The sequence below is a fragment of the Triturus cristatus genome, chromosome 3_1, assembly GCF_964204655.1.
Source record: "Triturus cristatus chromosome 3_1, aTriCri1.1, whole genome shotgun sequence".
Classification (NCBI taxonomy): Eukaryota; Metazoa; Chordata; class Amphibia; order Caudata; family Salamandridae; genus Triturus; species Triturus cristatus.
In genome coordinates, this window is record NC_140583.1 from 270,121,839 (window position 1) to 270,148,434 (window position 26,596).

Below are 26,596 nucleotides of genomic sequence, written 5' to 3' on the forward strand. Positions count from 1 at the left end.
CTACAGGAGTGGAGCCCCCAGCGCAGAGGATTCCCATTGGAATGCTGCAGTACGGAGCACTTTGTGAAAGAATTCTACAAGAGTGGAGCCCCCAAGTGCAGAGGATTCCCATTGGAATGCTGCAGTAAGGAGCACTTTGTGAAAAGATTCCACAGGAGTGGAGCCCCCAAGTGCAAAGGATTCCCATTGGAATGCTGCAGTAATGAGCACTTTGTGAAAGGATTCCACAGGAGTGGAGCCCGCAGCGCAGAGGATTCCCATTGGAATGCTGCAGTACGGAGCACTTTGTGAAAGGATTCCACAGGAGTGGAGCCCCCAGCACAGAGGATTCCCATTGGAATGCTGCAGTACGGAGTACTTTGTGAAAGGATTCTACAGGAGTGGAGCCGCCAGCACAGAGGATTCCCATTGGAATGCTGCGGTACAGATCACTTTGTGAAAGGATTCAACAGGAGGGGAGCCCCCAGGACAGAGGATTCCCATTGGAATGCTACAGTACGGAGCACTTTGTGAAAGGATTCCACAGGAGGGGAGCCCCCAGCACAGAGGATTCCCATTGGAATGCTGCAGTACGGAGCACTTTGTGAAAGGATTCCGCAGGAGTGGAGCCCACAGCGCAGAGGATTCCCATTGGAATGCTGCAATACGGAGCACTTTATGAAAGGATTCCACAGGAGTGGAGCCCCCAGCGCAGAGAATTCCCATTGGAATGCTACAGTACGGAGCACTTTGTGAAAGGATTCCACAGGAGGGGAGCCCCCAGCACAGAGGATTCCCATTGGAATGCTGCAGTACAGAGCACTTTGTGAAAGGATTCTACAGGAGTGGAGCCCCCAAGTGCAGAGGATTCCCATTGGAATGCTGCAGTACGGAGCACTTTTGTGAAAGGATTCTACAGGAGTGGAGCCCCCAAGTGCAGAGGATTCCCATTGGAATGCTGCAGTACGGAGCACTTTTGTGAAAGGATTCTACAGGAGTGGAGCCCCCAAGTGCAGAGGATTCCCATTGGAATGCTGCAGTACGGAGCACTTTGTCAAAGGATTCTACAGGAGTGGAGCCCCCAGCGCAGAGGATTCCCATTGGAATGCTGCAGTACGGAGCACTTTGTGAAAGAATTCTACAAGAGTGGAGCCCCCAAGTGCAGAGGATTCCCATTGGAATGCTGCAGTAATGAGCACTTTGTGAAAGGATTCCACAGGAGTGGAGCCCCCAAGTGCAAAGGATTCCCATTGGAATGCTGCAGTAATGAGCACTTTGTGAAAGGATTCCACAGGAGTGGAGCCCACAGGAGTGGAGCCCGCAGCGCAGAGGATTCCCATTGGAATGCTGCAGTACGGAGCACTTTGTGAAAGGATTCCACAGGCGGGGAGCCCCCAGCACAGAGGATTCCCATTGGAATGCTGCAGTACGGAGTACTTTGTGAAAGGATTCTACAGGAGTGGAGCCCCCAGCACAGAGGATTCCCATTGGAATGCTGTGGTACGGATCACTTTGTGAAAGGATTCCACAGGAGGGAAGCCCCCAGCACAGAGGATTCCCATTGGAATGCTACAGTACGGAGCACTTTGTGAAAGGATTCCACAGGAGGGGAGCCCCCAGCACAGAGGATTCCCATTGGAATGCTGCAGTACGGAGCACTTTGTGAAAGGATTCCGCAGGAGTGGAGCCCACAGCGCAGAGGATTCCCATTGGAATGCTGCAATACGGAGCACTTTGTGAAAGGATTCCACAGGAGTGGAGCCCCCAGCGCAGAGGATTCCCATTGGAATGCTGCAGTACGGAGCACTTTGTGAATGGATTCTACAGGAGTGGAGCCCCCAGCGCAGAGGATTCCCTCTGGAATGCTGCAGTACGGAGCACTTTGTGAAAGAATTCTACAGGAGTGGAGCCTCCAAGTGCAGAGGATTCCCATTGGAATGCTGCAGTACGGAGCACTTTGTGAAAGGATTCTACAGGAGTGGAGCCCCCAGCGCAGAGGATTCCCATTGGAATGCTGCAGTACGGAGCACTTTGTGAAAGAATTCTACAAGAGTGGAGCCCCCAAGTGCAGAGGATTCCCATTGGAATGCTGCAGTAAGGAGCACTTTGTGAAAGGATTCCACAGGAGTGGAGCCCCCAAGTGCAAAGGATTCCCATTGGAATGCTGCAGTAATGAGCACTTTATGAAAGGATTCCACAGGAGTGGAGCCCGCAGCGCAGAGGATTCCCATTGGAATGCTGCAGTACGGAGTACTTTGTGAAAGGATTCCACAGGAGTGGAGCCCCCAGCACAGAGGATTCCCATTGGAATGCTGCAGTACGGAGTACTTTGTGAAAGGATTCTACAGGAGTGGAGCCGCCAGCACAGAGGATTCCCATTGGAATGCTGCGGTACGGATCACTTTGTGAAAGGATTCAACAGGAGTGGAGCCCCCAGCACAGAGGATTCCCATTGAAATGCTACAGTACGGAGCACTTTGTGAAAGGATTCCACAGGAGGGGAGCCCCCAGCACAGAGGATTCCCATTGGAATGCTGCAGTACGGAGCACTTTGTGAAAGGATTCCGCAGAAGTGGAGCCCACAGCGCAGAGGATTCCCATTGGAATGCTGCAATACGGAGCACTTTATGAAAGGATTCCACAGGAGTGGAGCCCCCAGCGCAGAGAATTCCCATTGGAATGCTACAGTACGGAGCACTTTGTGAAAGGATTCCACAGGAGGGGAGCCCCCAGCACAGAGGATTCCCATTGGAATGCTGCAGTACAGAGCACTTTGTGAAAGGATTCTACAGGAGTGGAGCCCCCAAGTGCAGAGGATTCCCATTGGAATGCTGCAGTACGGAGCACTTTTGTGAAAGGATTCTACAGGAGTGGAGCCCCCAAGTGCAGAGGATTCCCATTGGAATGCTGCAGTACGGAGCACTTTTGTGAAAGGATTCTACAGGAGTGGAGCCCCCAAGTGCAGAGGATTCCCATTGGAATGCTGCAGTACGGAGCACTTTGTGAAAGGATTCTACAGGAGTGGAGCCCCCAGCGCAGAGGATTCCCATTGGAATGCTGCAGTACGGAGCACTTTGTGAAAGAATTCTACAAGAGTGGAGCCCCCAAGTGCAGAGGATTCCCATTGGAATGCTGCAGTAATGAGCACTTTGTGAAAGGATTCCACAGGAGTGGAGCCCCCAAGTGCAAAGGATTCCCATTGGAATGCTGCAGTAATGAGCACTTTGTGAAAGGATTCCACAGGAGTGGAGCCCACAGGAGTGGAGCCCGCAGCGCAGAGGATTCCCATTGGAATGCTGCAGTACGGAGCACTTTGTGAAAGGATTCCACAGGCGGGGAGCCCCCAGCACAGAGGATTCTCATTGGAATGCTGCAGTACGGAGTACTTTGTGAAAGGATTCTACAGGAGTGGAGCCCCCAGCACAGAGGATTCCCATTGGAATGCTGTGGTACGGATCACTTTGTGAAAGGATTCCACAGGAGGGAAGCCCCCAGCACAGAGGATTCCCATTGGAATGCTACAGTACGGAGCACTTTGTGAAAGGATTCCACAGGAGGGGAGCCCCCAGCACAGAGGATTCCCATTGGAATGCTGCAGTACGGAGCACTTTGTGAAAGGATTCCGCAGGAGTGGAGCCCACAGCGCAGAGGATTCCCATTGGAATGCTGCAATACGGAGCACTTTGTGAAAGGATTCCACAGGAGTGGAGCCCCCAGCGCAGAGGATTCCCATTGGAATGCTACAGTACGGAGCACTTTGTGAAAGGATTCCACAGGAGGGGAGCCCCCAGCACAGAGGATTCCCATTGGAATGCTGCAGTACGGAGCACTTTGTGAAAGGATTCTACAGGAGTGGAGCCCCCAAGTGCAGAGGATTCCCATTGGAATGCTGCAGTATGGAGCACTTTGTGAAAGGATTCTACAGGTGTGGAGCCCCCAGCACAGAGGTTTCCCATTGGAATGCTGCAGTACGGAGCACTTTGTGAAAGGATTCCACAGGAGTGGAGCCCCCAAGTGCAGAGGATTCCAATTGGAATGCTGCAGTACGGAGCACTTTGTGAAAGGATTCTACAGGAGTGGAGCCCCCAGCGCATAGGATTCCCATTGGAATGCTGCAGTACGGAGCACTTTGTGAAAGGATTCTACAGGAGTGGAGCCCCCAAGTGCAGAGGAATCCCATTGGAATGCTGCAGTACGGAGCACTTTGTGAAAAGATTCTACAGGTGTGGAGCCCTCAGCACAGAGGATTCCCATTGGAATGCTGCAGTACGGAGCACTTTGTGAAAGGATTCCGCAGGATTGGAGCCCCCAAGTGCAGAGGATTCCCATTGGAATGCTGCAGTACGGAGCACTTTGTGAAAGGATTCTGCAGGAGTAGAACCCCCAAGTGCAGAGGATTCCCATTGGAATGCTGCAGTACGGAGCACTTTGTGAAAGGATTCTGCAGGAGTAGAACTCCCAAGTGCAGAGGATACCTGCTGGAATGCTGAATTACATAGAAACTTCCTACAAGATTACTGAGCCATAGACAATAGAGTTGCTTCCCACGTGGAATACTCTAGTTCAGAGGTGCCATTCCAAAGACATAACCCTTGCAGAGCAATTCTTCTGTATGGGGCTCTCAAAGGTGCAAAATTCCCAGAGGAATGTTGTGATCGGGAGTCTTCAAGTGCAGGTCATTCCCACAGGAGTGCTGCGGATTGGAGCCTCGAGGTGCAGTGCATCCTCACAGCTACAGAGTATGCCAGGTACCTGCATGCTGATGTTAGTGGAGCAGGCTGCTTTCAGATCTGTGTTTCCAGGTTCAGAGCTATCGGTGGCAGCTCGGGTTGCAGATTGGTATCGCCTTCAACTACTGTTTGCCGTTTTCTTCATCTCTTTACCATTTTCTCTTCTTCATTCTTTTCCCCTCTGCCTCTACATATTCCTCCTCCTGGCATTCTTTTTCCTCTTCATCCACAAACAGGTTTGGACTTGGACAGAACAATAATAATAAAAAGTGTCCCCCGTTAGTGATTTAGATAGCAAAAAAAGTTGTCCATGTTTGCAAATCGGGTTCGTTTTAATCTTGTTAAACCACCGTGTGTAAATGTATTGCAAGGTATGGAAGTTTGCTTCGGGTAATGTGTGTTTTAATATCAGGGAAACCAGCAGAACATAAAACAAGCCCACAGGCAGCCTCGAAAGTGGCCCACACACTGACCTGTCAGACCAGCCCATCGGACACTGACTGATTCCGCTATAGGCCAGTCCAATTGCCCTATAAGCCAGTCTGACCCTGTCCACACCCTCTTATTCCTTCACCTCCTTTATTCCTTGTATTCCGTAGTTTGCAGGATCCTTTGCCCATCCTCTATCGCCTTCACTTTGTAACATGCTCTCCGCTCTTTTCTTCCTCTGCCTCTCATACACCACATTCATTTACCTTCTCAATGCTTCTCCACTCCCAAAATCATCTTCCCTTCTTTTTCAATGCTCATTCATTGAAACTCTTGCGATCTTATATGTGTGTTCCCTTTCTTTTCTCTCCTTTCTAGGCCCATTTACTAGTTGCACAACACTGGTTTGGAGGAAACTCTGCATACTCTTTGTCGTGAACACCCATACCATGTAGTAGCATCCCACCAGCACCATGCATTTGAAAGTTCATCCCCACAGAATAGAGAATAAACATGCAGATTTAGATTTTCTAGGTCAACTCCTCAGGATATTTCCCATTCCATGAAGAATAATGCTCCTGTGTAACACCTGCTTGGTGGTAGTGAAGGGGTGGGCTGGCAGGGGGGGGGGGGCATTGCGTATACCCCCAGTGCTGTAGTTAGGGGTCATTAGGGGCCAGGGCCTGAGTTCAGACTGCTTTTGCAGGCTGATACTCCTGAGATTTTCCCTATAAAATTGGGCCTGGTTTTCCAGCTTCCTGAAAATCCAGGTGCAGGGATATCAGGCCAGTCATGATGGGGCGAAGCAGTAGCCCATCCCGGAATATCGATCTACCCAATTCCTAATCGGGCCCATATGTGAACTATATCCTGCTTGAAAGGCTGGGGCACCCCAGGATATACAGTGATTTAGCACAATCTCTCTGCCTGATGCACGCAATGTATCCCTCTCTAACTTGGCATAATCTAAACTGAGAGAATCTTCTCCCTGCCACTAGATAAGTCAATTCCAAAATCAAATGTCTGTCCATGAAAGCACTTTCATGTTCAAGAAACACTAGTAAATTTTTAGTGGCAAGATTTGTCCTGTACAGTCTAATACACTTTTCACACCTACTGTGAAATGCACCTTGCATAAGTCTACCAGTGGCGGCTGCTATGTTTTAAAAGTGGTGTGGCGCATACAAAATTACATTAAACCCTTAAAAATAAATGTACCTTGCTTGATGATCTTCTACAGCACACGTTCATCTGCAAACACAACAGAAGCTCCTCCTGCCTCGCACTGCTTGCTGGACAATAGCATGCAAGCCAATCCAGGTACTGCTCTCTTGCTGCTTACAATGCTATACAGCAAAAGAGCAGTGCTAGGATTGGCTGGAGCAGGCAAACACAGCGTTTCATTGGACACCTTCTGGGCCGTGCCTTTACTTCTCAGCTACCTTTGAGCTGTTGATTGCAGAATCCTAAACTACACGTCAGGTCGGCCACAGTGAAAACACCGGCCAATCTTACATGCACAGTTCAGTTAACACAGCCTCAGGTCATCCAACTGAACTACTGTGATGTGGTAGTGAACTGCACATGGTCTACATAGATGGTTTCAAAGTATGATCCTGTAGGAAGGGGGCTGGAAAGAGATCTCAACATATTTTCTAATTTGTTTTTAAAAAAGTGCAGAGTCTAAAAGTTTTCTCATAAGCCGAGAAACGGTGCAGACTGACAGGTTGCCATGTACCAAGGCTGCCAAGTTTAATTCCAACTAAGGGTGAGCAGATCTCACAAAGTTTCATGCCATGGAATTCCTCTGAGTTACAGAAAACCTCAGCGAGATTCCACCAACGGGCAGAAAATATGCAGCATGCGCTGCCCGTGTTGCAATTCAGTGCCAATAGCACAAGTAGCATTGAAAATCAGCGTGAATGGCCCCATGCGTTGCGCAAGTGTGCATGGCCAATCAAATTGATTTTGCTGCCAATCGAGCAGAAAATCTACTTGAATTACAGCCCTCCGACTGTGGACACTCGCGTTAGACAATCACACTAGGGCTCGCCAATTAGCATATTCTGAAGCCTCGCAGGAGAAAAATTCCACCATGCGGCTGAATTTGGCCAGAACTCCATGTTGAAGAGTAACACGGAGGGCCAAAATTCTGCTGGTTCTACGGGCGGAACAGAACATTCCTCCCACCCCTAGTTCAAACTCATTCCTTTAAAACATACACATCCGCTCTCTGACTCTATTCCAGCTTTTTTGTCATCCCTGCTTTCTCTGTTTGACATATTATTCTCTTTCTTTCTTGCCATTTTCTCTCTTGATGTGAGTCAAAGTTTGATGATGAAAAATAAACCCCCGCCCCAAAAAAATAAGAGCCACTGTGGCAACCCCCCGGTGGTGGCATTGCAAGTGTGCCATGGGTCTTGATGCAAGCCAGGAATAAGGGCCCCCCTCCTCTAGTTTCTGTGGTGAAAAGAGGTCCTATTGGGATTGCAGTGGTTCTCTTAAATCCCTAGGCTCAGGCGCCACACCGGCATAAATCAACCACTGCCTGCCCACCGCCACAAGTTAAGCGCAGCCAGCATTCCAATCCCTGCATTGCACTTCACCTGCAGGGCCCCTCGCTGTACCCGTCCTCGGGGCGCTGTCAGCTCCCGAGTCCTGCACTTCGTTGTCCCCACTGACCCCCACCGCTGCCCCACCTGTGGTCTGAAGCTCCCGATGGCCCTCGGACGCGCGAGCCACCTCATTACCTCACCCAGAAATTCCCCGCTGCCGCCTCTGCTTGGAATGCCGCCTCCAATTTTAGATCTGTTTATTACACAAACATTTATTTTTAGGCCTTGGCCGGTTACTGCGTAAAAAACGCGGGAGTTTGTTTAAGAATCCGTCAGAGAGTGGCGCCGGCGGTAACCACAAGATGGGAGCAGGACTGCGCCGGTGCTGAGAGGGCAGCGGGCAGCGAGAGGAGCGTACGCCGGTACTGGGACCCTCGGGTAAGGCAAGATAAGTCCGACAACCCCTACAGCCCCCTGCAGCCCCGTTCCAGGTCTGAGGAGGAACCACTCGGCGTACATTCTCCTATCCCCATAATAACACCATTATGGGGATTTAACACTCTCACCACACAACTCGTAAAGCGTCGCGCTGTGAGTTGGTAACCTCGAGGTGTTTCTGGAGTGGGAGAAGTGCGTTTGTAGTGTTCTCTGAAGGCCGCGTGACATGGTGCAGACGTCGGCAGGGAGCGTGGCATAGCCTGGCATCTGGCTTTGAAGTTGAAGGGGGCCGCTGGGCTGCGCGGCTTGTCCGCAGCACAGGCTGGCTCTTCCACACGTGACGTCCAGCCACCCCCTCTACGCTCCGATCACACAGGTACGTACGAGCGCCTCGACTGTCGCAGTTTTGTGACCTCTCTCTCGTCTTGAACACTTCCGCTTTGGTCTCCTGTACTCCTTCCGTGCTCCCCTCACTCACTGCAATGGTAGCAGATGGGAGAATCTATCCCTCCTCATCGCTGACGCACAATGTCACCTCCTTATCACTCGTACATCAGACACAGTCCCCGCAGCTCGTCACTCTAGCATAAAGCCAACTCCCTCCTTATTACTCATACCCAAAACACTCAATACTGCAAATCGATCTTACACACAATGCCAGCCCCCTCATTGCAAATACTTCTGCCCATCTCTCACACGCCAGACCCCCTCATCACACACACCTCAGGCCAGGCGCACAACACCCATTGGGCTCACCGGGCTTCAGACCATCCCCCACTCCTCCCCCCTCGTGTGTGTCTGCCCGGTTGAGACAGCTTCGCGGGCTGGCGATCAGCGTGCTCATCTCTCACACGTCAGACTCACACACCTCACAGTCCACAGTGTCTATCACTAACACGTCAGACCCCCTTGTCACACATACCTCACGCACAGTGCCCATGATCACTCACTCCATAGTGTCACACCCCCTTATCACATATACCTCAGACACAGTCCAGAGTGCCTGTCACTCATACGCCTGTCACCTTTTCACTCTTACCTCAAACACACTCCCCACAGCCCATCACGCATGTATAATGACAGACCCCCTCATCGAATATACCTCAGGCACAGTCCAGAATGACTCTCCCTCGCACAGAATGCCATCTGCCCTCTTATCGCTCGTACCTCACGCACAGTCCGCAGTGGCCAGCTCTGACACATAATGCCAGTCTCCTCTATCATTCGTCCCACAGACACAGCCCGTCACTCATGCATAGTGCCAGTGCTGGATGACGATGTACAGGACACATTCCTAATTTAAGATAACTCAGAAAGCGTCAATTCCCTCCAACTCCAGCAGGCATGTTCCAACAACTGCAATGAAATGCTCTTAACACACAGGATATATTTCAATAGCATGCTGTGGAGCAAATCTATACACACACCCACCCCCTGAAGCACCCCCTTGTTATCAATCATGAACTGCATCAAGCTTCATGCCTTGCAGCCCACAGGCTCCTCCAACTGGCTGCCAGTGCTTCCCACCGCTAGCCTGGCCCTCCCACGCCAGGACCAGGCCTACATCTTGGTCCACCTCCCTCCTCTCTATACCCTACGCCTGTCGTTCTTCTCTTCACCTGTTAGCCAAATATATTTCTTTGATGCATCAAACCACCACCAGAAAAAGCCTCTTCTGATCTTTTCTTTCTGTCTTCCCCCACTACAGCATTGCCTGGACTACCAGTCCTCTACTACTTCAGTCAACTTTCCCAAATATGACCTGTTATTTAGCATGGGCAGGTGAACACCAATGTACTTAAACAACAGTGAACAGTCCAAAAAAATACCAACGTCTGATTTCTCCGCTGTCCCTTTCCTCGCAGTCACCTGCCGCCTGCTAGCTTTCCTTGCCCTCTGGATTGCTACCAGCTTCCTAGCCCGTCTCCATAGACCTCTGGGCAACAATTACTTCCAAACAGGTCTGTCCTGTCCCACCTGTGCTCTGCCTTGTTCAAATCTCATTTCAGCATCTCAGTCAGTCCCACTTCTGCGGCTTAGGACAGGTCATTTTCTCTCAGGTAAAGTAACAGAACCTCTAGGTGTGGGGATTTGTATCTCAGGTCAGTGGGGTAGCGTGGGTGGATGGGTGGTTCGCCCCGGGCAGCATGAGTTTTGGGGGAGGAGGCCTCCCCCACTCTTACCTGCGGCCGTCACGGGCTGCAAACATAGGAATCACTAGCACCCCACTCCTACATGCGGCCGCCACAGGGCGGCAAACGCAGGGGCCGTCACAGGTGGCAAAAGGTCTAGCTACCCCACTGCCTCAGCTCCCCAAAGGCGAGCACCAACTGTGCGCACCATCTCATATCCCCTAAACCATACCAATGGACTGCAGCTTTGTCAAGTTTAGATCCATCTAGTGCCATAACATTGTCGCCCATATGGTCCCCTGCCCTCTACGCAAGGGGGAGGCTGCAAAACCTACCTCCTCCTTCCTATCGGTAGCAGGTCTGTTGAACAAAAACCAGCGTCAATCCCCATCCCTTCTCTCTTCTCCTGGGCACACATATGCCCACATGCAATCATTCTTCTTAATACCTTCATCTCCCTGCAGTTGCTGGATCTGCGTTAGCTTCCTCAGCTCTCCCAGCACCGCTGTCTAGATTAACCAGCTCCCTGTCTGCTCATTCCTGGCTGTCCATAGTCTTGTCTTCTGTTATCACACCACCTTCTTCTCTTCTTGTGTACAGCCTCTCAGCCATCCTGTGGTTATTCTTCTTCTAAAGGGTCTATTGCCTCCTCCCAGACTCTTGGGGTATCTTCTGCACTACTACCATCGTTACCTACAAGGCAGCTGTGTTATCCTCTGTACCTATGGCAACTCCCGTAACTTTCCTTGAATACCCATAGTCTCTGAAATCTGTGTTTGACTAGCTGCTCTTCTTAAAGCTGGTGGCACACTGTCCACCTCCGCTCTCTTTACCGCCAGCAAACCAGCTGCTTCTTGCTGACCACCTTCATCAGGAGTGTTGGGTGTGCACATCCAGGTGAGTCTACTCCTTCATAGTGTACTCTCCAACTGAAATCTCTGTCCACTACCCCACGCTCTGTCCGGCACTGGGGGCCCACCACTACTAGCAGATCAAGCTGTGACCCTGCTTCATCATGTGGCCTCAGAGCAGGTGCCTCTGGAGCTGCTCACTGCTTATGCTAAAATCACTGCTTGGCTGTGATTCTTGGTTCTGCCCCCCCCCCCATTACCTCCTCCTCAGATTCCCTCACTACCACTCGACAAAAGGGCCCATCATCTCTCCATAGCCCCTCTCTTGAATACATTTAATTTGTTTTAAAGCACTGGTAAAGGCTGGCTTTACTGAATCCACTTTAAATACACATCTGTTCTTTATAGCAGGCAGTAACCCTCTGTGCTACCTTATAGTGCCACTAGACAAAACTCTGATCTCTCTCCAGTAGGAACATTAATCACAAGAGTTACCTTGAAATTTTTATCGCTGCCTGAAACCTGGCTGCACAAGGAACTCTGCATCAGCTGCTTTTAAATCGTAAGTTATTGCTAAACACTGCGCCCCCACCTGTGGTCAGCGCCTAGTGCAGCCGCACTAGCCGCTCTGCCCTAAAGCCGGCCCTGCTTCCACTCTCCTCTGCCTACTTATAGGAGAGGGGTGCAGCGGGTATCGCTCCTCCTCGTATACCTCCAAATTCAATAAAATGGGTTACACAGAATATTTGGCTGACTGGACTGCTGTTTTCCTAAGGCACCTGTTACCCCTTTTTCCTGCATTTTGGGCCTCACTGTCCCCTACTGACCCCATAATTTTTCTGGATACCCTCACCCCTGCTCATGTTGATGAGGGTCCCACTTTGGACTATGGGCAGTGGTGGCTGCTATTTGCAGGCGGTGTAATGCAGCCTGAATGGAGAACATGCAAAGTGTGCATGAATATTTGGCCGGCCCTCTAGGGCAGGCCAAACATTCATGCACACTTTAGGGAGTGCAAACCACTCCTACCCTCCTCTCTCTGTCAGCAGAGCAGCCCCTCCCCCTCCCGCCCTCAAAGCTGCTGCAACTAGGAAAAAATAAAATGATAACTTAAAGTTATTACCATTTTATTTTTCCTTTTGTGACACTGCTTAAAAGAAGTGGGGCGACGCTCCTCCACCTTAGCAGAGGAGCTGCCACTGATGGGCTCCCTTGGGTCCACCTCTTGACAAAGATTTAAAGCACCACTACTGCTCCTCGCTTCCCTCTGCTCTTAAGTTCTGGGTGGCAAATTTCTATCCAGTGCTTCCCTATATTCGTGGGGATTGCTCTCTTCATGGTTCATCCCTTACCCCTGTAGTCCTGCCCCTCTATGGAGGGGGCTATGAATCAAGATTGCCGCTGGGAGCCCTGCTGATGCAATGCTTTTTGGCCGGCTTCTGCCTGTAGGTTTTCGCCGGTGTCTCTCTGTGGGTGGCAGAAACCGCGGTCCTTCCTGTCGCAGGCAAGGATTGCGGTCATATCAGGAAAATCAAGCATAAACCCAGCCCGCCACACCCTAAAACAGGCCCACAATCATCCCAAAAACAGACAAGCCCTTCTGCCACTGTCAAAAAGCACTATATGCTAGTCTGACCCTGGCGTCAACCAATCGGCCCCCCATAGGTTGGCCAGGACAGCCTTGGTTTCATCTGCAGATGGAGCTACTCTGTAATAAATCAATGTGGTGGGAGAATAAAGCCCCGCTGGAGCAGTGATGACATCATGACGGCGGCCTCGTGGCTGCCATGTCAGTGCATCACACTTGTATCCTCCCACTCCCAATCCCTCAGGGTGGAGAAGATGGAACATCCCCTCCACCCAGAGACTGCTTTGTAGCAGGGCTCAAAAACCTCTAAGGAAAATTGTTGTTGGCTGTAAAGGGAGGGCTAGTTGGAGGTGTCATGCCCAATAAGGGGCATCCTGGCAGGTACTCATTTGGATAATCGTTCCTTTCCTTCGCTCACTAGCTGCACCTACTTTACTCACCCTCCAAGTCACTCATATCACCCCTAATGTCGAACAGTGATGGTTAGGAACTGACATTAAAGATCTGCATGCAAACTGCATAAAATAGTTTGGATGTAATGTTTTTTTTCCGGTCCTTCATTATCTGTTCCCAATGTTGCTAAAAAGGGTTAGCTTGGGTAGATATACATTCTTATTAGTAAAGCCAGCCTTTAACAGTGCTTTAAAACAAATGAAATGTATGTGAGAGAGGGGCTATGGAGAGAAGAGGGGCACGTTTGCCTGGTGGTAGTCAGGGAATCCAAGGAGGAGGTCAAGTGTGGTGGTGGGGGGTGACTGATTTTCGCACGGGGTGCCACCAGCTCTAAAGCCATCCCTGATTAGGCACATACCAGACATCCTGTTCCCTCATTTTTCTGCACCTCCACATAACGCCGAAGTTCCCACTCGCTCACTGAGCTCTGTTTTTCCCTCACCAATCCTACACGTCACCCCCGTGCCTTGTGGCACTTACGAGGATATTTCATGTAATGGGTGAAATAAAAAGAGCGCAACCCGCACGGTTATTTTCAGAATCGGATTTGTGAGTCGCGTTGCTTCTCAATTATCACCTTGAGCGCGTGTGCTTCCGCTCGAGGCAAGAATGGCTGCCTCACCCCTCCCTGACCTTGCATCTGCACACGCCTTCCGGTTACTGGACTACCTGCACGGGCTCCCACCAGAGGGCCAGGGCATGTGGCCAGGGGACAGAGAGGAGGGCAACTCCAGGGGGCATTTGAGACCTGGAGACACTGCTTAATTTGAAAAAAAAAATAAGTGGCAGGGTCCAAGAACGTATTTCTCAGGAGACCACACTATTTTGCTCCACCCACAGCTCCCACCACTGTTGCCAAATGCCAGCGCCAACATTACCTGCTAGCAATCACACTCAAACAAGAGGGATATTTTGGTGTTACAGGTTACCTCAAACTGTCGAGCTGGCCCGGAAGTGCTAGTTTGTCCTTTTATTTTTTAAAGTTCATCAAATTGTTAGAACGCAACACTAACTAATCTTGCTGGGAAATAGACACACAGCACTACTATGTGACTTTTCTAAGTAAGTACTGGTGTTTACAATTAAATGCCGGTGCCGAGCACCATTAAACACCAGCACAAATTAAGCACTGCCTAAAATGGGCAAAGTAGAAATACTTGATACAGTTTTTTGTGCTAAGAAAATGGCTACAAAATGTCCCGCAAAGAACGGTGTTGATAAACTCTATGCACTGCCAAAATGTAAAAGAAATGTTTTATTGCTCGTGTACAAGCCTCTCTCTCAGAGCACACACAATTATTATTGTTTTTTTTTTGCAGATTTATATAAGGCGAACTCGACCCCAAGGTATTCCGCTTTTACATGAGCACCAGTTCCGCTACGCAAGGAGACACATTCATTTTTTAATAGGCATAGGGTGATTAAGTGATTTGTCCAGAATCACAGTATGTTGAGCTGACGCTCAGACTCGAACCTGGACCCTAATCTCCAAAGTCATAGACAATGTGTAAACATTTGAAGTAGTAGAGGTTAGTTTAATTTTGTACCAAAAGCACGTGATGTACTCGATGTTCTTAGATGAACAATGTGGCCACAGGGAGAAATTCGCTGAAGTGTCCTGAAGTTGCACTCAACCCACTGCTGGCTAGAGTGGCATTCAGAGAAGCTGAGTTCTGGGTTTATTGGGGTCTTGAAATGCAACCTTTAGCGAGCAGCTTTTCGCTCCTTCTTGTTTAGATCAAAATGAAAGTTAAGTTATAGTGACATTCATAAAAGCTCATTTTTGCAAATCATAGGTCAGAGTTGGACTATGACTCGGGGGGCGCTAGAGGGCGCCAGACCGACATGGCCGCACATCTGTGAGGCTCTCGCCAGCCGGGCGCTTAGATGATCCATTAGTCCATCCTACATCTGGGGACCGCGGAACTGACCAGCTCTACTTGTTGGGCAACGGACGGAGACCACCCATACAGACTTGAGGGCTATTCTGGCCGGTGGTTCGGCAGCGGCGATCGCCGGAACTCCCTGCGGCCGGTGTTGCTGCTCGTCTGGAGCGAGGAGGCCGGCTGCCGTGCACACGCTGCAGCGGGGATCCAACACGCACACTAGGCCGCGGAGCGCGGCCGCTGCCGTGGGAGGAGACCGGCGTCCTACGCTCCTGCGGAGACTCCCCCTACTCGTCCCGGACCACCAGGCACACCAGTAAGGCGGGGGCTGGCTGAGGCCTTGCTGGGGACGTGAAATCACAAGGCTCCCATCGCGGGACTGATCGTAGCCCGAGAGGCCGGTGAAGAAAAAACCTATCTGGCTCAGGGCGGCCCTGGATGCGGAGGGAAATGCGGAATATTGGTTGTTGGTGACCCCCCCCCCCTGCTGAGGAAGGAGACCGGCGTCTGACGCTCCTACGGGGACTCCCCCTGATCGTCGCGGACCACCAGGCACACCGGTAAGGCGGGGGCTGGTTGAGGCCTTGCTGGGGGAGTGACATCACGAGGCTACCATCGTGGCACTGATCGTGGCTCGAGGGGCCGGCGAAGAGATAACCTGTCTGGCTCGGGGCGGCCCTGGATGCGGCGGGGGGTGCGGACTCTTGGTTGTTGGTGACCCCCTCCCCCCTCCCGGGATCGATACGAGGACTCACCCGCCACTTATCCAGGTTCTGAGCGACCCATGCGGAGCTGCTGGCCTGCTGTCCGTGCGTGAGGTGCCTGGCTGGAACTGCCGCCGAGGATTGGGACCCCTCTCCTGGTGTGGACCACTGCTCTTGGCGCTTTAGGGTTGGGAGCTTCCCCTTTCTGACTGTCTATGGGCCCTCCGCTTTGCTGGCTTCGAGTGCGATTCACAGTGAGGAGTGGCAGGGATACAGCCCGGTTCTCATATTGCCATACACGTCCAGGTATTGGCGGTAGTGGGGGGACTGCTCCGTTTTTGGTGATCAAACTTGGGGACTAGGTCGCTAACCGACATAATGGGGAAGGCGGACGCTAAACAATCTCGGCTCCCATTCGAATCTCAAAAAAAAAAAACCCGCACCCCGCCGCCGGGAGACCGCGATTCTTATGGAGGCGACACCGACGAGGTAGATTGGAAAGCGATCCTCCTGAATATGCAGACCAGCCTCACCTCCATTGATTCCAAAATCGATGGTATGTCTCGCCGCCTGGACACCGTAGTGCACAGGCTAGACCAGCAAGAGGAGCGGGTTAAGGAGGTGGAACAGCGGATCTCCGGGCTGGAGGATGGGGCAACGGCCACCACGTCCAGGGTTTCACAGATGGAGAGATTGCTGAAAGTCATCGCTGACAAAAATGAGGATTTAGAGGCACGATCGCGCCGCAACAACGTGCGCCTTATTGGTCTGGCAGAGACTACTTCGGTGGGCAAGATGGAACTTTTCATCAAGAAACTTATATCTGACCTCTTTGGCGCGGACGCCTTCTCTCCACAGCTGGTGGTGGAACGGGCTTACCGCACTTTGGGCCCCCGCCCCGTGCCCAGGGCACCCCCAAGGCCTGTAGTCATCCGCTTCTTGAATTACAGAGATCGGGATACCCTCCTACGACTTGCCAAGGAAAAACAACCAGTCCTCTTTGAAAATACCACGCTCTCCTTCTTTCCAGACTTTACACAATCTGTGCAAGATGCGCGTCGTAAATTTGGACAGGTCAAGAAACGACTGATTCAACATGGCCTTCAATACTCCATGCTCTACCCGGCTCGGCTGCGGGTGGTCCATCATGGCAAGCCCCATATATTTCAGGATCCATCACAGGTTGAAATATTTCTGAGAGACCACAAAAGATCTCTTGAACCAGCCCGATCCCCTGCGGGGAGTGCGAGATCTCGATCACCCACCGCTGCCCTTGACTGACTGGGGATCTCCTGTTGCCACTATGTTCCATTGTTGATACTCTTCTGATGTGGCCTTGCTCTGCCTCTGCCTTTTTTGTGAAGGTCTATTGGTGTTCAGTATTTAACTCTGTGCTTTAGCCCTTACTTGTTGAGCTACCATTTGTTAGGCTTTGCCTTTTTTTTCTCTTTGCTCGTTTGATGGTTCCTCGATGATGATCTACTTGATTGCGCCCTGGCACCGACCTCCCCCTCCCGCGTCTTCCGCTGGATCTTGGCTCCAGGGGATAGTGGGTGAAATATCGGGGGAGTGGGATGGCGGGTCTGGACCCCTGGTGTCCCCCACTTGGGTGATCCCCAATAAGTAAATGACAGGACGTTGTGGGTTTGTAAGGGGTGGGGGAGATGCCCGACATGATTGGGATGTCGGAGTGGGTGGGTTCTTTGAGATGTGTTTTGGGTTTGTTTGTTTTCAGCATGAGCATTGCACATATACTTGTTGACGTAGCACAGTATGCCACCTTTGATAGACAACTGCACCTTTTGAGCTGCTGCCAGGTGGGCTCATTGACCCGGGAATCCCCTATTCGTAGATCCATCCCACGCCGTACACACTGAGCTAGGTGGGGGGGGCTGCTCACTGCTATTACTTGGAATGTCAGGGGATTGGGAGACCCTAGGAAGCGGAGACGAATCTTGGGTGCATTGGATAGACTGAATGTCCAGGTTGTCTTCCTGCAGGAGACCCATATGGACCCTCTCCGTAGAGGCTCCTTTGCTGCCAGATGGGCTGCGCATTCGATTCTTGCGCCGTACTCATCCTATGCGAGAGGCACTGCTATTCTCTTAAAAAGAGGTATTCCTTATGTTCCCCTAGGTGCCGCCACGGATAGAGAGGGCCGATATTGTATAGCGTGGGGCAGGATAGGTATCGAGACTATCACCCTGGCCTGCTCTTACGGTCCCAATTACGATGACCCGAGCAGCTTCATTGCTCTTTGGAACAAGATCCGTGAAGTGGGTTCCGCGCACCTCATCTGGGGAGGTGACTTCAACGCTGTTTTAGACCCTGCTATGGATAGATCCAACCCATCTGTTTGCCACTATACTAACACACATAAATACCTGAGGGACATTTGCGCCACTCAAGATGTCGTGGATACTTGGCGTCACTTACACCCGACCTCTATGGAAGGCACACACTGGAATACTGCTTATGCCACATGGGCCAGACTGGATTACATTATGGTAAATAGGGCATTGGCCCCCTCCCTGGTCACGGTGCAACATGTAGGCCGCACATTCTCTGACCCTGCTCCGGTGCTCGCCAAGTTCCGCTTACCGGACATAATGGGTAAGCCCCCGACATGGCGACTCCGCCCAACGTCTTACTCGACGAACTTTTCCGGGCCGAACTAGGTCAAGAACTAGAAGACTTCCTTTCCCGTAACATGGGATCGGTAGACCAGGCGGCCACCTTATGGGAAGCACTTAAGGTCACGATTCGTGGGTTCTGCATTTCTAAGAGCTCGGGGGTGTTGAAAGCCTTACGCGAAACACTACATAAGCTGGAATCCACGCTACACACTCTGGAAACTAGTCCAGACTATGCCGTCAACACTGAGGCACAAGCGCAGTACCGCGATGCGCTGTCAGACTACACTTCCACTGCTGACAGAGAGGTGCACTTCCGAGGCAAGTACTTCAGAGCTCGGGCATACGGGGAGGGTGAACGCCCCGGTAGGTCTTTGGCGGGAGCGGCCCGCCCCTTGCGTGGCTCTAATTTTGTGTTGGAACTGGAGGGGGAGGAGGGGGTTCCTATACGCGACACACAATCGCTCCTGGCGGCCTTCACTGCACACTACTCTACACTTTACTCTACCTCTAGGGTCGGCGCACTGGACATGGACGACTACCTGAGGGAACTCACCCTGGGCTGGCTCTCTGATCGTCAGAGGGAGTTTTTGGCGGAACCCATAGGCCTGGATGAGGTTAGAGATGCGATCAATCAGATGGCACCTGGGAAGGCCCCGGGTCTGGACGGCTTGCCCATGGATTTCTATAAGGCCTATATGGATATCCTGGCTCCGGTACTCCGAGAGGTTTTTATGGAGGCCCACGAGTCTGGCGTGCTCCCTCCATCAATGCAGGAAGCGCTGATCACCTCCCTGCTAAAGCCAGGTAAACCACCTCAATCTTGTGACTCTTACCGCCCTCTCTCTTTAATTAACTGCGACGCAAAAATTTTGACCAAAGTACTAGCCAACCGTTTACAGCTGTTACTGGGTGGTCTGGTGCTGTCGGATCAGGCGGGGTTCGTCCCTGGCAGAGCAACTTCCAATAATCTTCGGACGCTTTTCTCCATTATGCACAATGTAGACCCTGATTTGCCATTGGTGGCGGTCTTTTTGGACGCCACCAAGGCATTTGACTCCCTGGAGTGGGACTATCTCCACTGTATTCTGCGCAACATGGGATTACCCCTGGGTTTCACATGCTGGATCGATATCCTCTATGACCGGCCGGTCGCTAGGGTGGGGATAAATGGGCGGATATCGGAGGCCTTTGTGGTGTCACGGGGCACCCGTCAGGGGTGCCCCCATCTCCGTTATTGTTCGCAGTGGCGATGGAGCCGCTGGCTGCCCGGCTCCGGCAACACCACCGGGACAAGGCTCTACGTTGTCTCCAGCGATATCTTTATATGCGGATGACATCACATTATACATCCGTGATCCCGCCACTAACCTCAACCCCATCCTTAGGGAGTTTATTCGCGGGCATGTCTAGTGTCCATATTAACTGGGGTAAGTCCACTGTCTTTCCGGTGACCGCGGCTGCCCTGCCGTTTCAGCTGGAATACCCCCTACGATGGGAGGTAGATGAGGTTCGATACTTGGGCATACTCCTTTCTCGTGATCGTGAGGAGTTGATGCGGCTGAACTATGGCCGCACTTTTGATCATATTCAAACCTGCGTGTCCAGATGGATCACGCTGCCTCTCTCTCTTGCGGGTCGAGCCTCCCTCATCAAGATGGTGGTTCTTCCTAAGCTCCTCTACCGTTTCCAGAATATTCCATATTACCCAGGCAAGTCCTTTTTCCAACTCCTGCGGTCTGAGCTTATTCGACTGGTATGGGGAGGGAAGAGGCCGCGTCTCAGCTGGGAGACATTGATTCGTCCTTTCGCGCAGGGGGGTTTTGACTTGCCGAACTTTGAGATGTACTACTATAGCGCGCAAGCACACTTCGTTTATCATTGGCTCCACCCCACTCCCTTCCTACCACAGACAGCGGTGGAACACTGGTTGGCGGATCCTATCCCACTGGAAGGAGCAATATTTAGTATGCCAGAGACACGAACAGCATACCGTACCACGATTTCAAGTTCCATTCTAGCGTGGCGATACATAGCGAAACTCACCCGCACGACACTGCTCTATTCTCCACTGCTTCCCCTGGCATACCACCCCCTGCTGCCCCTCTTACAAGAACAATTGTTTAAACACTTTATGGCCAAATTCCATATTATGACATGGGGGGATCTCTATCATGATGGACTCTTCCGCTCCCAGACACATATGTTCGCTGACCTCGTCCCTACTCCCATGGACACATTCCTTTATATTAGGCTTCGTAGCGGTATTCGAGCATTGACAGGGGAGTTTCCTGGCGAACCACCCTCTTTAGAGCCCCTCCATCAGCTACTCAAGGCTGTTACTCCTTCGCACGCGGTCTCTGCCCTATACCACTCACTGCGCACTACATCGGATTCCTTGCCTTGCAGGGCACGGGCCAAATGGGAGGAGGAATTAGGTCGGCCCATAGATGACGAGCTTTGGAGCTATTGCTGCTTGCAAACCGAACAAATCTCCTCCAGCAGCAGGTTTAGGGTAATTCACTATAAATTCCTACACAGGCTCTATTGCACTCCAGCGCACATGTATAGGGTGGGCCTTCGGGAGGACGACCTCTGTTGGCGGTGCCGCACTCCTGCGGCAGACTTCCTTCACATGGCATGGGGATGCCGTGAAATAGCCAACTATTGGCAACAAGTATGTTCCGGCATGTCGGAGATGATAGACGTCACGTTGTCGCCCTCCCCGATGCAAGCACTCCTGGGCTACACAAAAACTATTAAGAAGCCGGTCCGCAGATTTGCCACAGTTGCCCTTCTCATGGCAAAGAGACTAATAGCATGTAGATGGGGAAGGGGCAGAGCTCCTAAATTTAAGGACTGGATCGGAGACATGGTTCATTGTCAGGACACTTTACTTCGATATGCAGAACTCCTGCCTTCCGCATCCAAGCCGCTCGACATTTGGGGTCCCCTTCAGACGTATCTGTTGTCCCACCCGCAGACATAACGCACCTTTCCAGTCAAATTAGCCTCAGCTTTTCACAACACTCATTCGACGGATGCGACCCAATTGAGGGGGCGGGAAGTGGGATGATGTCGTCGAGCGACGAGACCAGAGCTCCCCCCCCGCTTTTTTATGTTATCCATCATGGGTAGATCTCATGGTATTACTCTGTTGTGCTATATACTGAGGATATCCGAAGGGAATGCCATTACACATGACTGAAATTCGCCTTTATACAACTGGTGCATGCTGCTATGAAACAATTACTGACTGCAGAGTATTCCGCGTTAGATATGACATGTCCTTCGGGGTGGCGTGCTGACTATCATTGTTTCTTGTGCCGCAGCCGGCCCCTTGAGGGTTGTAGGCAGGCAGCTGTGTTCAACACTAAACTCTTCTTTCGAACCAGGCCGCCGGCCACCTGATGGTTGTAGGCATGGGGCTGTGTATTATGTGGTCATGCTGAATAAAGGTTTTGAAAATTTAAAAAAAAAAAAAAAAAAAAAGAGTTGGACTATGACTCTAAAAAATGAGCCCTCCAATATTAGATTCGAGGAAGTGCCTGCCTTCAGCAGAGCATTTCTATTTTTATTCTGAAATGTCACTCCCTACAAATAATAAGGTGGTAAATGTCAAGGATGAGCAATAAAAAAGGGTGATGTGTGCTTCTTCAAGGGAGCTAGCAAGAGCACGGGTCTCTGGGATGTGATTGTTTGCATGGAGGGGAGAGGATAGGAGGTAGACATGGGTGGACACAGTGTCCCGCTCTGCTAGGCACATGCTAGTATCGCACACTTTGTGCCTCACCTTCACATGTGCAGAGTTTGAGCCATAGGGCGTGTCCACCTCGGGGCCTTCCAGAGCATGAGTAGGTGTTGGGATGCAAAACCTTGTTCAGAGTTTGGGCTCCTTTAGGCTATGAATAGTCGGTGAAATACGAACCTGGAAAGGTTATTTAAGTTGAGTTCTAGTTACCAACTTTGATTACTCTTGCACTTCCCAACCCACTCCTGGTGTGAAATATACACAAATAGGCACTTTCTCAACTTTTAAAACTAGCATGGCCCCTGCTCTTGTCGCCAGCATTGGTTGGTGTTCCATCTGTTATTTCACTCATTCCTCATTATGTCACTCACTCCTTTGCAGGATCCATACTTTTGTACATTTTGTCATCTAGAATGCACTCATTTTGGTGTAAATGGAATAAGGCGCACTGACCTCCCGGCTAGGTTTGCTCTATGTAGATGCCGCTGTGTTTTATCCCCTCCTATCCTGTCTTTGCAGGGCTATCCTACATCTAGCAGGTCTTCGTGGACGTAGACAGATCATCTAGACATCTGCTCTCTGCTCGAACAGGCACAGTAGGGAGACCCTCTCCCGCGCATCCAATGTAGTTCAGGTACACTGTGTTGCTACTAGTCGACAGGGACTGGCAGGTCTTTCAGCCCTAACTGTGCCTCCAGTGACAGGGCCTTTCCCTTCTCAGTAGACCCCTTGCAGTAAATTCCCTGGTTATTTAGCAGCCCCCCAAGGGTTTGTACATTTGTTTCTTTTGTGTGGTCCATGCATGGTTTGTACCTAGTTGCGCCACAGTACATCCAGGGCGTGGGTCTCTGTCGCTTTTGGGAGTGCTCCATAAGGCATATTCACTGATAGACACCACCTACCTACTTGCTGAGGACTTTTTGATGGTCTTGCCTATAGGGTATTGCCCCACCTAAAAAGGAACCTATGTATGGCCGTGTCTACAATCACTTTCCTGATCACCTCATACATTGTTGCAGTTACGGTGATCATCACCCATTCCACCCCACTCTAGGTGGCACTCACAATTACACAATCAGCTCTGCCAATGCACCTCAGGTCTGCCAAACAGCATCTTCTGTTAACCACTGCTAACCACACTGGTATCTCCTATGCTGGAGCACCTTCGTCTTCAACAGCTGTACACTCATGTGCATCTATGCAAACGAGTCACCCAGCTTTGTCCCCTGGACTCCAGCGATGCATCAGACATTTTCTAATGTAGTGCCTAGACTAAGCATAGCAGTGCCTCATCTGGGCAACGCTGCCATTGGCAGATTTTTGTTGTTGTTGTGCTGGATAACGCATTGTATCCATGTCCATCCATTTTGTAATGTGGAAATAGTGTTTCCTATAACACTGTGGTGTAAAATGGCTCTCCTCCATGTCCATTCATTCACTGGTAGCCACATCAGGGCTATAAGAAGAATGGTCACCCCTGAATGAAACCACTAAAGTATGTGTTTATATGCATGTGATGTCTGACGTTGGATTATTTATCGCTGTGCTATGCCAGAGATGTCTGAAGGGTTTGTTTCCTCAATGTGAAACCCCAGAGTTGTCTGAAGGGATGTAACCCCTTACTGCGTTAACGTAGAGATGTCTGAAGGGATTTAGTCCTTTACGGTGCTACCTAGAGGTGTCTCAAGGGATGTATTCCTCACTGTGTCGCCCCTGAGAAATCTGAGTGGATTTAATCCTCACTAAGGCACCCCTGAGTAGTATTTTCTTTTTTTTAATGGAGATTTATATAGCGCGAACTCAACCCGAAAGAATTGGAGCGCTTTACATGAGCACCGGTTACGTTACACAAGGACACATTCAGGCACGGGGAGATTAAAGTGATGTTCCCAGAAATACAGGATGTGGACGCAACCCCGAGGCTCGAACCCTGGTTTCCAGCACCAAAGTCGGCAATCTAGTCGTCAGACGACATCCTCTCCCCTAATATGAATGGATTTATTCCTCACTGTGCCACCCCTTAGAAGTGTGAAGGAATTTATTCCTCACTACGCCACCCCTGAGAAGTCTGAAGGGATTTAATCCTCACTGAGGCACCCCTGAGAAATCTGAAGGGATTTATTCCTCACTGTGCCCCCCGAGAAGTCTGAAGGATTTTTTTCCTCACTATGCCACCCCTGAGAAGTCCGCGTGGATTTATTCCTCACTGTGCCGCCCCTGAGAAGTCTGAATGGATTTATTAATCCTCACTGAGGCACCCCTGAGAAGTCTGAAGGGATTTATTCCTCACTGTGCCGCCCCTGAGAAGTCTGAAGGGATTTATTAATCCTCACTGAGGCACCCCTGAGAAGTCTGAAGGGATTTATTCCTCACTGTGCCGCCCCTGAGAAGTCAGTTTGGATTTATTCCTCACTGTGCTGCCCCTGAGAAGTCTGAAGGGATTTATTCCTGACTGTGCTACCCCTAAGATGTCTGAAGGTATTTGTTCCTCGTTGTGCTATACCACGTATGGCTGAAAGGTTCTGCTGGTTACTACACCACCCTAGAGATGTCTGAACGGATTTGTTCCTCACCCTACTAATCTAGAGACGTCTGAAGGAGCTGCTGATTACTGTGCTAGGCCAGAGATGTCTGAAGGGGCGTGCTCCTGATTATGCTACCCCAGAAGTATCTTAAGAGGTTTGTTTCTCACCTTACAACCCCAGAGTTGTCTAAAGGGATTTCATTCCTCACTGTGCTGCCCATGAGACGTCTGAAATGGTTTGTTCCTCACCGTGGTACCCATCGCATCCAAAGGGCTTTATTTCTCACTGTGCTACTGCAGTGATGTCTCACAGGATTGTTCCTCAATGTGGCACCTCAGGGTTGTCTAAAGGGGTTCACTCTCACTGTGCTACCACAGAGAGCTTTGAAGGGGTGTGTTCCTCTTTGTTGTATTCCAGAGATGCTTTGTTTCCTCCTCTGCTACTGCAGAGCTGACTTTAGTGGTTTCCCCTCAGAGATGCCTCAAAGGATCTGTTACTCACTGTGCCCACCAGAGATACTTGAAGGTGGTTGCTCCTCACTGTGCCACCATAAAGACATCTGAAGAGGGTTGTTCTTCCCTGTGCTCCCCGAGCCATCCCTGAGGTAGATGTTGTCTCCCTGTGCCACTCAATACTCAAATCTATCTGGGGAGCTTCCTTGCGCAGTCGTCCACATGGGTCTCTGTCAGCACGCCATGCTTCTTTCATAACATGTCTCAGAGATCTATGGTGTGGCTAGAGAATGATCAATAGCAGACTGCCAAGATGTCCCTGCTTAGAAGGACTGCTTAGAGATTGATGATTTTCTAATCCCATTATTGGCTTTTTTCAATCTGTGTATTTATCTCTTGTTTCCATGGGTTTACATGCCTTCCCTTTATTTACACTGCCGAGATGGATTTCTCGCTTCCCTTCGTAGCCGTGTTTGCACATCTCTGGTCTCACTCATAGCCATCTATGTATCTATGTCATGAAACTTCGGCCTTTCTTCCATTTCTATATCTGTGACCAAAACTGTGTTCACTTCTCTCTGTTTCTAATATAGTGGTTTAGACGCTTTTTTAAACACGATAATTTATTGGAAAATAATGGATTTGCAGAAAGAGTAAAGGAATGATATGAAATCCGCACACCCGTTTCGAATTTCCCAGACATCACAGCAATAAGTGGCTGTAGCTCTCAAGGTATCATTGCGACAAAAAAGACAAATTCCATCGAATATTACCACCCCCTCACACTGTCCCTCCTTGCAAGTGTACAGGTGTCTGTAAGTCATTGTAGCAAACGTAACCATGACCCAACGGGCATATTTCACATTTCCAGAGTGCGAGACAGAGAAATGACATTGAACTGCTGCGAACAAGCACAATAGTTTAACCATCGAGTTACATCCTGTGTCAAGAGATTGGGGACTTTCAGGCTAGGCAGATAGGCCCTCAGCGGGGGGTCTTCGAATAGGAAATTAAGTAACGCTTCCCAGTATGTGTCCTCGCTGAGGTCCTAAGAGAGATTTTCCAAAGCCATGTGATGCCCACGCCGGACATTCCACTGGGCGATGTCAGGCGGAACTTTTGCTTTCTAGGATGTGGCAATAGTTGTTTTTGCTGCACTCAAGCAATTCAGATTACGAGTCTGTCCCCCTTTGTCTGATGTCATAATTCTTGCATGGTCGTTCAAAGTATGCTAAATGACAAGCCCTCCTGGACAGGCTAGCCCAATATTGTTTCAAGGTTTTTCAATACTTCCCTCCAGTCATGACCATCAGATGTGTCATATTTCCCAAATTACCACACTCTCGCCAACATAATGGACTCACCCCTAGAAAGAGTTTTGCAACTCGTCATGTAAAACTTACAAGTACATGTCCAACATTTTAAATCCACGGCACCCAGCCCTTTGGGTTGTTTAATGCCTACCCAAGGGATGAATTATATGTATTCAA

General features: G+C 50.5%; 1 protein-coding gene across 14 annotated transcripts in view; it reads left to right on the forward strand.

The window, feature by feature from the left end:
- LINGO1 (leucine rich repeat and Ig domain containing 1) overlaps positions 1-26,596 on the forward strand; it is a 3,568,664-nt gene that overhangs the window by 3,486,203 nt on the left and 55,865 nt on the right. The window contains exon 1 of one of the 14 annotated variants that reach the window (XM_085643869.1): positions 8,042-8,131. The exons of 12 other annotated variants lie outside the window; for them this stretch is intronic. The gene's annotated coding sequence lies outside the window, so the exon portion shown is untranslated. Of the gene's footprint in view, positions 1-8,041; positions 8,508-26,596 lie in introns of those variants that run through there. One more of the 14 variants, XM_085643870.1, reaches the window with a different exon arrangement.